Raw genomic sequence first — 11,237 nt, forward strand, 5'->3', positions numbered from 1 at the left:
TATGGGAACATATGTATATGTATAGCTGATTCACTTCGTTATAGAGCAGAAACAAACACACCATTGTAAAGCAATTATACTCCAATAAAGATGTAAAATAAAAAAAATATGTCTCCCTCCTTTTCTTTCATTCACTGGTTCCTCTGCACATTTCTCTTGAGACCATGGGGTGCAGGCACTGTGCTTGTGCTGAAGATGGTCTCACCAACACAGAATCCCTGGATGTTTTCTTTAGGGACTCTGGCGTGGCATGTGGGACCTTAGTTCTCCGACCAGGGATGGAACCCGCACACCCCTGTACTGGGAGCACAGAGACTCCCTGGATTTTTTTTTTTTATAAATTTATTTATTTTTTGGCTGCGTTGGGTATTAACCACTGCGCCACCAGGGAAGCCCTCTCTGGATGTTTAACAGCAATTCCCACAGTGGTGACAGGCCCTGTGCCCCTCTGGGGCGTGTTGCTTGGGCTGAGCCATGAAAGGAGGGGTAGGACTTGATCAGGTCAGTCGCTGGAGGACTCACATTTGAAGCAGACGAAAGAGAAAGCAGTTTCCCCCGGTCAGCACACGGATGTGAGGGGGGTCTGGAGAGTAGGCTGCGGCCGCCAAGTCAAGGTAGGCAGTCAGACTTCCTCCTAAGGAAGGGCTCGCAGAGGGCAGTGCCAACGCCACAACTGCATTTCAGGGTGTTCAGTGAAGATAAGTGATTAGCAAACTCTGGAGGCCCAGAGGTGGCAGGAGAAGATAGGGCTCAGGGTCCCCCAGAGACTGAGGGAGGTGGTAGATTCAGGGTCTGCTGAGGGAGACAGGGGCCGAATGGATGAGGGCAGGGCGGGGAGGAGCTGAGGGGTGATGGTGCCTTGAAAGGCACGTTCCCAGGCAGCAAACATCCTAGAAGCAGGCTTGGGGGGTGGGGGGCAAGGAGATGAGGACTTGGTTTTGGAGGGCACTGGTCCTTCGCTGGGAGGAGGTGGGTGACTGAGCAGCCAGCTCTTCTCACTGCTGCCACCACCGGGCATCCTCCAGTCTGCTCTCCCTCCTGCGGCCCCCAGACCCTCTGCCCCCTTTTCTCTGCCTGCTTCCTGCCACTGGACCAGGCATCCACCCCAGAGAACCTTCCAGGAGGTGTCGAGTCCCTTCCCACTCCTGGGCTCAGTCACAGGCTCACCAAGTTTCCATCTCAATCAGCGTTAGGTGTGTGTGGCAGTGGCAGGTAAGAGCTGCCCCAAGAGAGCCCAGGAGGGTTCAAAACCCTGCCCAGCACCCCGGAAGGCAGGCTCCGAGCCCAGGGCCTTCCACGAAGCCAGGCCTAGTATTTTCACCAACATTACAATCCCTCCTATTCTCTGGGGGCTGTGTGAGTGCTGGGGATGTGACAATGTATAATAATATCAGGCCATTTCTATGGAGCTGGGCATCTAAGCGCTTTACATATCTTAATTAATGTAAACCTCCCAGCAACCCTATGAGTTAGGTACTATTCGGTTCCCATTTTACGGATGAGGAAACTAAGGCACAGAGAGGTTAGTAAGTTGACTAAGGTTGCACAAGAGGTGGAGCCCAAGTGCAAAGTCAGATAAGTGCCCCCACTGTGAGCTGCCCCACTGCTCACTCCTCCCCCGCCTTCCAGAATGCTCACTGCCTTGGTCTACTCTCACCAACATGTCACGTTTCATATTCTTTACAGTCAGGATGTTCTTATCTTTAATTCCAAATCCTAAGCCCACTTCCTCAGGTTCTGCCCCAGTGAGGTTATCTCTGTTCACGGTCCCCGTGAGAACGTGAATGTGAGAGCGGGATGACACCTTCCTCTTCCTAGCTCCTCCCCCTTCTCCAGTTCCACCACTGTCCCCGCCTTCGGACAGACCCTCATCATTTCTGCCAGCTCCCTCCGCCGGGCTCCCCCGTCTCTCTCCCTCTGGTCCATCCTTACAGCTGTGAGAATGAATGCTTGTCCCAAAGCACGGATCTGACCACAGCATCTGTTCCCCGAGAGCCCCTCCTGGCTCCACATCAGCTGGGGGATAAAATCCAAACTCCCGAGTGCATAGTCCAAAGTCCTTCCTGGTGTGGCCCCTGCCTCCTCCAGGTCCCCAGCTCCTGCCCTGCCTCTACAGGCCCCTCTGTCAGCACTTCCCAGAGGCCAGTCCACTGGCTGGTCTGGCCTTTGATAAAGTGTTCGATAGTCAGCAATAAAGCAAGACAAACGAACAGTGAGATACATAAAATCAATCGGCCTACATCAGCCAAATTGCTAGCTGTCCTTTCTTGGTCACAATATCTTTTATTCTAAGTACTCTATTTTTATTATAGTGAAAATGCTTCTTTCATAAAATGGTGCTGAGAGAAAAATGATGGATTTTTTCCCCTTAATGTCCTTACTTGGCAAACTAAAAAATGTCTGCAACTCTAGTCAGATTCCTTTTTTATTCTGACAATTCAGGGGTTGATGGAAGCTTGCCCCACTGGCATGCCAAGCAGACCCTGATCTCTTAGGTTCCTGAGTCTTTCCTGCCATTCATTCCTTCCCCCTGACCCAGGGCTGGTCATCACCCACCGTGCCTCAGGCCTGACCTTCCTTCTCGAAAAGCATGTCTGCAGCACCATCATATTCACATTTCCAGAGCCTGGCGCAGGCCCAGCTGCCCATGTACTTGGAGGTTTGCTGAGAGCTGACTAGAATGAATGAATTCCAGCCTTCTTTGCAGCGGGTTGAGTGTGTGGTGGTGAGGGGCAGTGGGTGGAGGTGTCCAGGCTTCCGCTGGCCTCAGCTGTCAGGCCGGGGCACGGCCAACTCTCTCCTGCTCTGAAGGCCCGGTTGGGTGCCAGCGACTCTTCCCCAACCCCAGTGGGGCCCAGGTCAAAGCTCGGAATCTTAACAGGCCCTAAAGTGCTACCCGGCACCTGTGTGTATCTCACTCATTGTTCCCAGGGGGTCAGGAAACCAAGTGAAACCACCCTTGCCCTGAAATGCTGGAGATCATCATCTCCCTCCTGGAAGCCCAGGAAACGTCAGGTCAGCCAGGAAAACAGAGGTGGAGGGAAGGGGGAGAGACCAAGAGAGAAGCTGAGAAAGAGAGAGACAGTCAGGGGAAACAAAACAGGGCCTGTTGTGGCAGCAGAGAGGGCAACGTGGGGGACCCAGAGAGCAGGGGGTCAGGAAGGACAGCTGTCATTGGAACGGTGGGCAGCGGAAGCCTGGAGCCGGGGGTCTGGACAGCCTCCTGCTGGGCTGGGGAGAGGCATCCTCCCGGTGCCCTCTAATACGGTCTCCATCATAGGAGGCAAATGCACCTTTGGGGTCTGCCCCCCCCCTACATGTCCAGGGCCCAGGAAGGCCCTCTGAATGCCCAGGGCCCCTGAAAGGCCTGCAGCCCCCCTGCCATCTCCAGCAGCATCCTGGTCTCCACACCCCTTCCCTGGGACCCTTCAATAATCAAACTGGAAGGCATCAAGGATGGGTCAGAGGAGGGGTCCCTAAGGGAGAAAATGACATTTTGTCTTTTAGTTAACTTGGCGTAGTTTGCTTTGCTTTAGCAGGTACCACTTGAGAAGGCCATTTTTTTTGGCCGTGCCGTGCGGCATGCAGGATCTTAGTTCCCCATCCAGGGATTGAACCTGCGCCCCCTGCAATGGGAGCATGGAGTCTTAACCACTGGGCCGCCAGGGAAGTCCTGAGAGGGCCTTTTATGCAGACATCAAGAAGAAAGTCTGGGGACTTCCCTGGTGGTGCAGTGCTTAAGAATCCGCCTGCCAATGCAGGGGACACGGACTCAAGCCCTGGGCTGGGAAGATCCCACATGCCACAGAGCAACTAAGCCCGTGCGCCACAACTACTGAGCCCATGTGCCACAACTACTGAAGCCCGCGTGCCTAGAGCCCGTGCTCCGCAACAAGAGAAGCCACCGCGATGAGAAGCCCGCGCACCTCAAAGAAGAGTAGCCCCCGCTCGCCGCAACTAGAGAAAGCCCGTGTGCCGCAACGAAGACCCAACACTGCCAAAAATAAATAAATAAAATAAGATAAATTTATAAAAAAAAGAAGAAGAAGAAGAAGAAGAAAGTCTGTTGAGGAGATGGAGGCAGTGGCCTTCTGTGGCTGGGCAGAGGCCACCTCAGGTCACGCCCCTTGAGAGGGGGCTGGGTGGGTTGACCAATGTGCATAAGAGGAAGAAAGAACCTAAGCTGAGACCCTTTTGCCTTAGCAGACCTTCTCTGATGGCCAGCTGGCCAGGGAGGTGCTGGGGCTGCTGGGGAGAGACCTCTCCGCGGAGGAACATGGATGGGGCCGGGCTCCGCAGAGGGCCCAGTCGGACTCAGTCATCTTGCGGGGTAGCTGGTGCTGTTCACTGCACATGACGGCTGCTAACCTGGCCACCTGAGCGCTGCAGCGAGGCCATGGGGGGCGGGAAACAGAGCACGGGGTCTCTAAAGAGCTTAGAAGCTGGGCTCACTGGCAATGGCACCATTGGTCTTGACTCTGTGGCCAGCTGAAGCCAGGACTGAGCCCTGGGCCAGAATAAGCTCTTGGAGGTGCCTGGGTTTATCCGATGAGGAGGGGCCTGTGGAAGGGGAGAAAAACTCCTCCAGATGGATGACAGCACTCAAAGTTACACCCGGTTGGACTTGACACTGCCTTCCAAGCTGTGAAGGTACCACAGACAATGGGATGTTGGGATGGATGATGACTCCAAGCAGTATCCTTGCCTTCCAACAGCCTTAGTCCGTGGAACCTGAGAGATGGCACTTAGGGTCATCATTTATGGGCCCTGGAGCTTTGGGGTGAGCTACCCAGAAGCCTACCCAGAAGACCTGAGCTATCCATTGCTGCAGGAGCAGGAAGGCCTAGCTCTGACCCCTTGGATCCCTTCAAGAGCAGGAGGCATGACTGCCCCACAGGAGGCCATGAGGCAAGAGACTAGGGCACCAGCTGAGGGGCGTGGTTCTCCCTGGCACCAGCCCACCTCTTAGGGTCTCCCACTGGCTGGGAGGGATCAGAGGAGTGTGGCTTCTTGCGTGAGGGGAGTTCTGAGCTAAGGTCAGCGTACCTTCTAATCATCTGCTCTCAAATCAAGGACCAGATGGCCTGATAGGAGCACTCAAGCAGGAGGTGATGGCCAAGGTCAAGAGAAGTATAAAGGACGAGGGGAGGGGCAGAGCAGAGCGGGGCAAAGGGAGACCTCTGACTCAGGACACGCAGGCTGCTGACTGGCTATGACCCTGGAAGAGTCACCAGCCTTAGCGCCCTCATCAGGGACAGTGCCTGGCCTGTCCTCCCCTTCGTTCTGCTCCTCTGGGCTCAGCTGCATCCTGCTCTGGAAGAGGGTCATCACAAAGCTACAGCCGGGAAGCACTGCCTGAGCCGTCACCCATCTCCCGCCAGGGGCATCCTCGGGGCCGCGGCTTTGTCACCACACACCTTCGGCTCAGGGTGGCCTCCACATCCTCAGCACACTCCTAGCATGAGGCGTGTGGCTGAGAAACAGGGGGTGTGGAGCCAGAGCTGGAGTAGCTTTAGGAGCCAAGATGAGCTCTCAGCTGTCACAGGCTCTGAACAAAGTGCAGGAGTCCTGGCCCTGCGCGGTTTATGGCTGGTTAGTGGAGGCGATTAGATGGCTGTCAGCAGCAGCTCACGCCCTTCCGCTTCATGTCTCTGCTGACACCACCCCAAGCTTTAGCCAGTCCTCACCCCCGGCCTCACACCCTTGCCCTCCTGGGTCTTTCTTGCTCTCCACAATGCGCCTAGCACTCACATAGCAGGTCTTCAATGTTTCTTGACTGAGACTCAATGACTGATGGACTCGGAGAAAAGTGGGGAGGTGGGATTGAGGACACGACTGGGAAACACACCTCCTCATGGTTTCTTGTCTGGAGGGGAGCGCTGGCCTGGGTGGATGTCATGCCGGGGCTGGGCTCCAATGCCTCCTTCTCGGGCCGTACCACCAGCCACAGGTAAACCTGGGCTGGACCAGGGGAGCTTGGTGGTGCCCTACTGACCGGGACTGATGTCTGGATTCTCCAGTGGGTGATAGACGTGGTCCGTGCTCAGACACAACCACAACTATGTGCCTAGAGACACTTCTTCGACGCCCCAGGAGCCTCCGGTGGGGCCCCTGCTGCACACCTCACGTCTCCAACCTCTGCCCTCTCTAACGACCCGTTTACATCCCTGCTCTCTTGTCTGCACATGTGGCTGATTTCTCCTGTGTTGGGGGAAGAGGTGTTGGAGGACAGGGTGGAATGGAGATGGCCATGCACATTCCTGTCCTGGGACCTTTGTCCTTCTTCCCTCCTCTTTCAGCGGCTGGAATTACCTTCCCCTGGACCTTCACGTGGCTGCACCCTCACTTCTCTCTCCTCAGACAGCCTTTACTAGCACCCCTCAACAACAGCCCTCCCTCCCGGGACACTCCATCCCCTTCCCCTGCTTAATTTTCTTTGTATCATCCGTTACTACATGCAATTAGGTTTGTGTGTGTGTGTTGTTTGTTTGTTTACCTCTTAATTATCTGTCTCCCTCACTTCATGTAAGTTGCATGAAAGCGGGGACCTTGTCTGTCTTATGGATTACTGTCTCCCCAGGGCCTGGGACGATGTCTGGCATAGGTAGATGCCCAATAGACCTTTGTTGAAAGAAAGGAAGGGAGGGAGGAAGGGAGGGAGGGAGGAAGGGAGGGAGGAAGGGAGGGAGGAAGGGAGGGAGGAAGGGAGGGAGGAAGGGAGGGAGGAAGGGAGGGAGGAAGGGAGGGAGGAAGGGAGGGAGGAAGGGAGGGAGGAAGGGAGGGAGGAAGGGAGGGAGGAAGGGAGGGAGGAAGGGAGGGAGGAAGGGAGGGAGGAAGGGAGGGAGGAAGGGAGGGAGGAAGGGAGGGAGGAAGGGAGGGAGGAAGGGAGGGAGGAAGGGAGGGAGGAAGGGAGGGAGGAAGGGAGGGAGGAAGGGAGGGAGGAAGGGAGGGAGGAAGGGAGGGAGGAAGGGAGGGAGGAAGGGAGGGAGGAAGGGAGGGAGGAAGGGAGGGAGGAAGGGAGGGAGGAAGGGAGGGAGGAAGGGAGGGAGGAAGGGAGGGAGGAAGGGAGGGAGGAAGGGAGGGAGGAAGGGAGGGAGGAAGGGAGGGAGGAAGGGAGGGAGGAAGGGAGGGAGGAAGGGAGGGAGGAAGGGAGGGAGGAAGGGAGGGAGGAAGGGAGGGAGGAAGGGAGGGAGGAAGGGAGGGAGGAAGGGAGGGAGGAAGGGAGGGAGGAAGGGAGGGAGGAAGGGAGGGAGGAAGGGAGGGAGGAAGGGAGGGAGGAAGGGAGGGAGGAAGGGAGGGAGGAAGGGAGGGAGGAAGGGAGGGAGGAAGGGAGGGAGGAAGGGAGGGAGGAAGGGAGGGAGGAAGGGAGGGAGGAAGGGAGGGAGGAAGGGAGGGAGGAAGGGAGGGAGGAAGGGAGGGAGGAAGGGAGGGAGGAAGGGAGGGAGGAAGGGAGGGAGGAAGGGAGGGAGGAAGGGAGGGAGGAAGGGAGGGAGGAAGGGAGGGAGGAAGGGAGGGAGGAAGGGAGGGAGGAAGGGAGGGAGGAAGGGAGGGAGGAAGGGAGGGAGGAAGGGAGGGAGGAAGGGAGGGAGGAAGGGAGGGAGGAAGGGAGGGAGGAAGGGAGGGAGGAAGGGAGGGAGGAAGGGAGGGAGGAAGGGAGGGAGGAAGGGAGGGAGGAAGGGAGGGAGGAAGGGAGGGAGGAAGGGAGGGAGGAAGGGAGGGAGGAAGGGAGGGAGGAAGGGAGGGAGGAAGGGAGGGAGGAAGGGAGGGAGGAAGGGAGGGAGGAAGGGAGGGAGGAAGGGAGGGAGGAAGGGAGGGAGGAAGGGAGGGAGGAAGGGAGGGAGGAAGGGAGGGAGGAAGGGAGGGAGGAAGGGAGGGAGGAAGGGAGGGAGGAAGGGAGGGAGGAAGGGAGGGAGGAAGGGAGGGAGGAAGGGAGGGAGGAAGGGAGGGAGGGGGGAGGGAGAGAGGGAGGGAGGGAGGGAGGGGAGGAGGGAGGGAGGGAGGAAAAATGGACTTCCTCCTGATCCCTCCCTCTCCCAGGGGGCTGCACAGAGTTCACTGAGAGCTGGGAAAGCCCACCCCTTCCACTGCCACCCACTTCAGGTGCCCAGTGCTGTTTTGCCACCTCCTGCACTGGGCCAGTCCCCTGCACCACCCCTGCCGCTTATGCCTCCCACGTCTGTTTGCTCAGGGCCAGCAGCAGTGAAAGCTGGCCTGACTGTTTCGTTCTCATCGCTTCTCCATCCAGCCTGCAGTGTTCTCTTGGCTTGTGGACTCTTGTTTATCTAAGTCTTGTTTTCCCAGACTTGGACCAACTTTGTGGGTCAGCCGGGAACCCACAGCCTGTGACACTCCTCAGCCCCATCCCCGCGCATGCTGGAGGTCGCAGGGGACTCACCGTCTTCGCTGGAAGCTTTGTGGTTAGTCCCCCGCGTGCTGCCGCTCCCGCCACCATCGCTGCTGCTTCTGCTCGGGCTGCCGATTTTCTGGCCTCCTTTGCTGCCCCTGAGGCTGGAAGATAGGATTTTCCCCCTGAGTGATTATTGTTCCATTTTAAACTCATCAAAGTAGCCATGTACTTTCAGATTCAAACCAGTTTTCTTTTCCAGCAAGTTGGGGCAAGTCCCCCAGGAAGTGGACCTGACGATGCCACCCCCGCTGAAGGATGCTCTCACCCTCAGAATACAGGTCAGCGGATGGGTCCTTCGACTATTTGCCACCCGAGTGCCACGCCCACCTCCCAGAGCTGGCACAGGGTTTGGTTCAGGCATATGAATTCCTGATTCCTAGTCCGGCAGTACTGGTTGGGCCTCCTCACCTGCCTTCCAGCCAACACTCCTGCTCTCTCCCTGCTGTCCCTTCGCCAGGTTACCCCTGCTCGCCCTGCAGCTCTACGATTCTATGCCATGCCCCAGAAGCCTTCCCTGACCCTCACACCTGGGTTAAGTGCCCTTTCTATGTACTGTTAGGGCCTGACGAGAACAGGGCTGTGCCTGTCCTGTTCACTGTTATGCCCAGTGTCACCCAGCGCCTGGGACACTGAAGGGACTAGATAAAAACTGTTGTAAAGAGTGAACGAACTGTGTGTGTTTGCATCTTACAGTGTGTTAGGACTGGGGAGCCCCACCTCCAATGCCTTTGGTATTCACTGCAGCCCAAGATTAAAGCCTCTGGCTAAAGTGTGTGCTGAACAGGAGTTAACTGGGTGTTTCCGCCTGCTGGGGTAGGGACGCTTTGCTGGGAGGGGCCGGAACTGCTGGGAGGCCCTCTGTCCTTCCCACACAGGAGCAAGGGTAGGATTGCCAGACAAAATACAGGGCGTCCGATTTGAATTTTGGATAAACAGCAAATACATTTTTAGTATATTGCATGTCATACGTGGGACACACTTATGCCAAAAAAATATTAAATTCAAATGGAATGGGGCATCCTGGGGTATTTTCCTTCTTTTTAAGTCTGGGAACCCTAGCAAGGCAGACATGACGCGCCAGGTGCTAGGGGGCCTGAGGTCCTTCTACAAGGTACATTCTGTTCACTGTCTGGGTCCTTCCTGCTCTTTAAATGCTTTTGGGCAAAGGACAAGGTGAGCTCAAGACGTGGTTTCCCAGGGCTGTCACTCGCACACTTAATCCACTGTATCTTCCTACATCTCAACCCCTGAACCAGGCTACTGGACTGGATGGTTAGGGAAGGCCTCTCTGAGGAGGGGATGTTTGAGCTGAGATTTGAAGGAATGAGCTAAGTGATGACTGGGGAAGAACGTTCCAAAGGAGAGTGGGTGTGGACTTGGTGAGTCTGAGGAACATAAAGGCTAGTGGAGTGGAGTGAGTGCAGGAAGGGAGGGGTTTACATGGAAGACCTTGGGCCACATCCGTGGTCTCCAAGAAGGGGACTTAAGGCTGCACTCCTTGCTGGTCACCGCCCCCAGCTGTAGGGTGGATGCTTCTCTGGCCTCCAAGGCTGAGTCTCAGCGGCAAAGATGGGGGAGGAAGGGAGTGAGTGTCTGCCGTCTGGGGTTAGCAGTTCTGGCAGCAGCGGCAAAGCCACGGGGCCTGGTTCTTGACTGCAGTTTGGTGGGATCTTCAGCTCTTAAAAATGGCGTGGAGCCATGAGTGCTTAGAGCTAAGACCCCATGTGACTGGTCCCTGTGGAGAGCCACCTCCATGCCCCCCTGAGAGCACTGCTGGGAGCCAGGTGTGCTCTCCTTTCTAGGGGAAAATGCTGCAGCCCAGGGCCACAGGGCCACGGGGTGGGGAGGACGCAAAGGGCTCCATCTCACCTCAGCAGGAGTCTCTCTCCTGGCTTTGGAACGGGTTGAAAGCCCTACACCAGGAAACTCAAATCAGGTCCCCAGTGAGGCTCTGCTCCTTTGTGCAGCCCTGCCCACCCCAGTCCTCCTCAAATACGCAGGCCAAAGAACGGGAAATGGCTCCTTTCCAAGGACTCAACTCACAAGACACTTGTTGCCTGCTGTTCGCCTACCGGCCTGTGAAGGAAGCTGTTTCTTAATTTAAAATGTCCATTAACTCCCTCCAGCTGGAAAGCTACCCCAACAAAACTTCTGTTTGTGGCGGGTTTAAGCTTGGTCATTCTGAGGGCGGGGGCCCAGCTGGGTTTGCCCCATCGAAAGTTGTGCCCAGGGCAGTGGGCACCCTTAGGTGTCTTGCCTTGGCTTGAGAGTATGTTCTCTCTGTCAAGAAGTATTGGATCCCCAAGGCCCACCTTGGCCAGGGCCCTTGGGAAGCCCACAGTGCTGGGGCAGTGGGTGGGTGTGATGTCCCTTTGCTGAGGCTCTTTTATGTCTCCAGGGGAGGAAACCCCATTTCCCTACTACCACCAGGCCCTCGGTGAGTCCTGCCGACAGGAAAGAACCTTTTGTTCTGAGCTTGTAGGAAGTCTGAGCTGGACTTGTTATCTACCCACAGCACTTCCTGGATAGGGGACCTGGACGGGACTGTACTAGGGGCTGGCTCCCAGCCGTGGCCATGGTTCCTTCCTCTCTTAGCGTCTGGGGCCGGGGAGGCTGCCCATGGCAAGGTCTAGGCCTTCACGAAAGGCTGGTGAGAACTGGTATTTATCTTTAGGCTGCTGGAGGGGGTGTGTGTGGGGTAGGCGCTATAGCCTGGCAAAGGTCCCTGGCTTGGGGAAAGGGGGCAAGAAACATCACCTAATGCGCGCGCGCCGTGTGTGTGTGTGTGTGTGTGTGTGTGTGTGTGTGTGCGTGTGTGTGTGTGTGTCAG

At 56.6% G+C, this 11,237-nt stretch overlaps 1 long non-coding RNA gene across 1 annotated transcript in view; it reads right to left on the minus strand.

Moving 5' to 3' along the window:
• Nucleotides 1–398: 398 nt before the first annotated feature.
• The window catches only part of LOC112410450 (uncharacterized), an 11,418-nt gene continuing 579 nt past the window's right edge, over nucleotides 399–11,237 (minus strand). The window contains exons 2-3 of the long non-coding RNA XR_003005433.1: nucleotides 8,396–8,508; nucleotides 399–673 (exon numbers count right to left, since the gene is read on the minus strand). This is a non-coding gene — a long non-coding RNA (uncharacterized LOC112410450). The remainder of the gene's footprint in view (nucleotides 674–8,395; nucleotides 8,509–11,237) is intronic.

Source organism: Neophocaena asiaeorientalis, unplaced genomic scaffold (genome assembly GCF_003031525.2).
Source record: "Neophocaena asiaeorientalis asiaeorientalis breed wild unplaced genomic scaffold, Neophocaena_asiaeorientalis_V1.1 scaffold30, whole genome shotgun sequence".
NCBI lineage: Eukaryota > Metazoa > Chordata > Mammalia > Artiodactyla > Phocoenidae > Neophocaena > Neophocaena asiaeorientalis.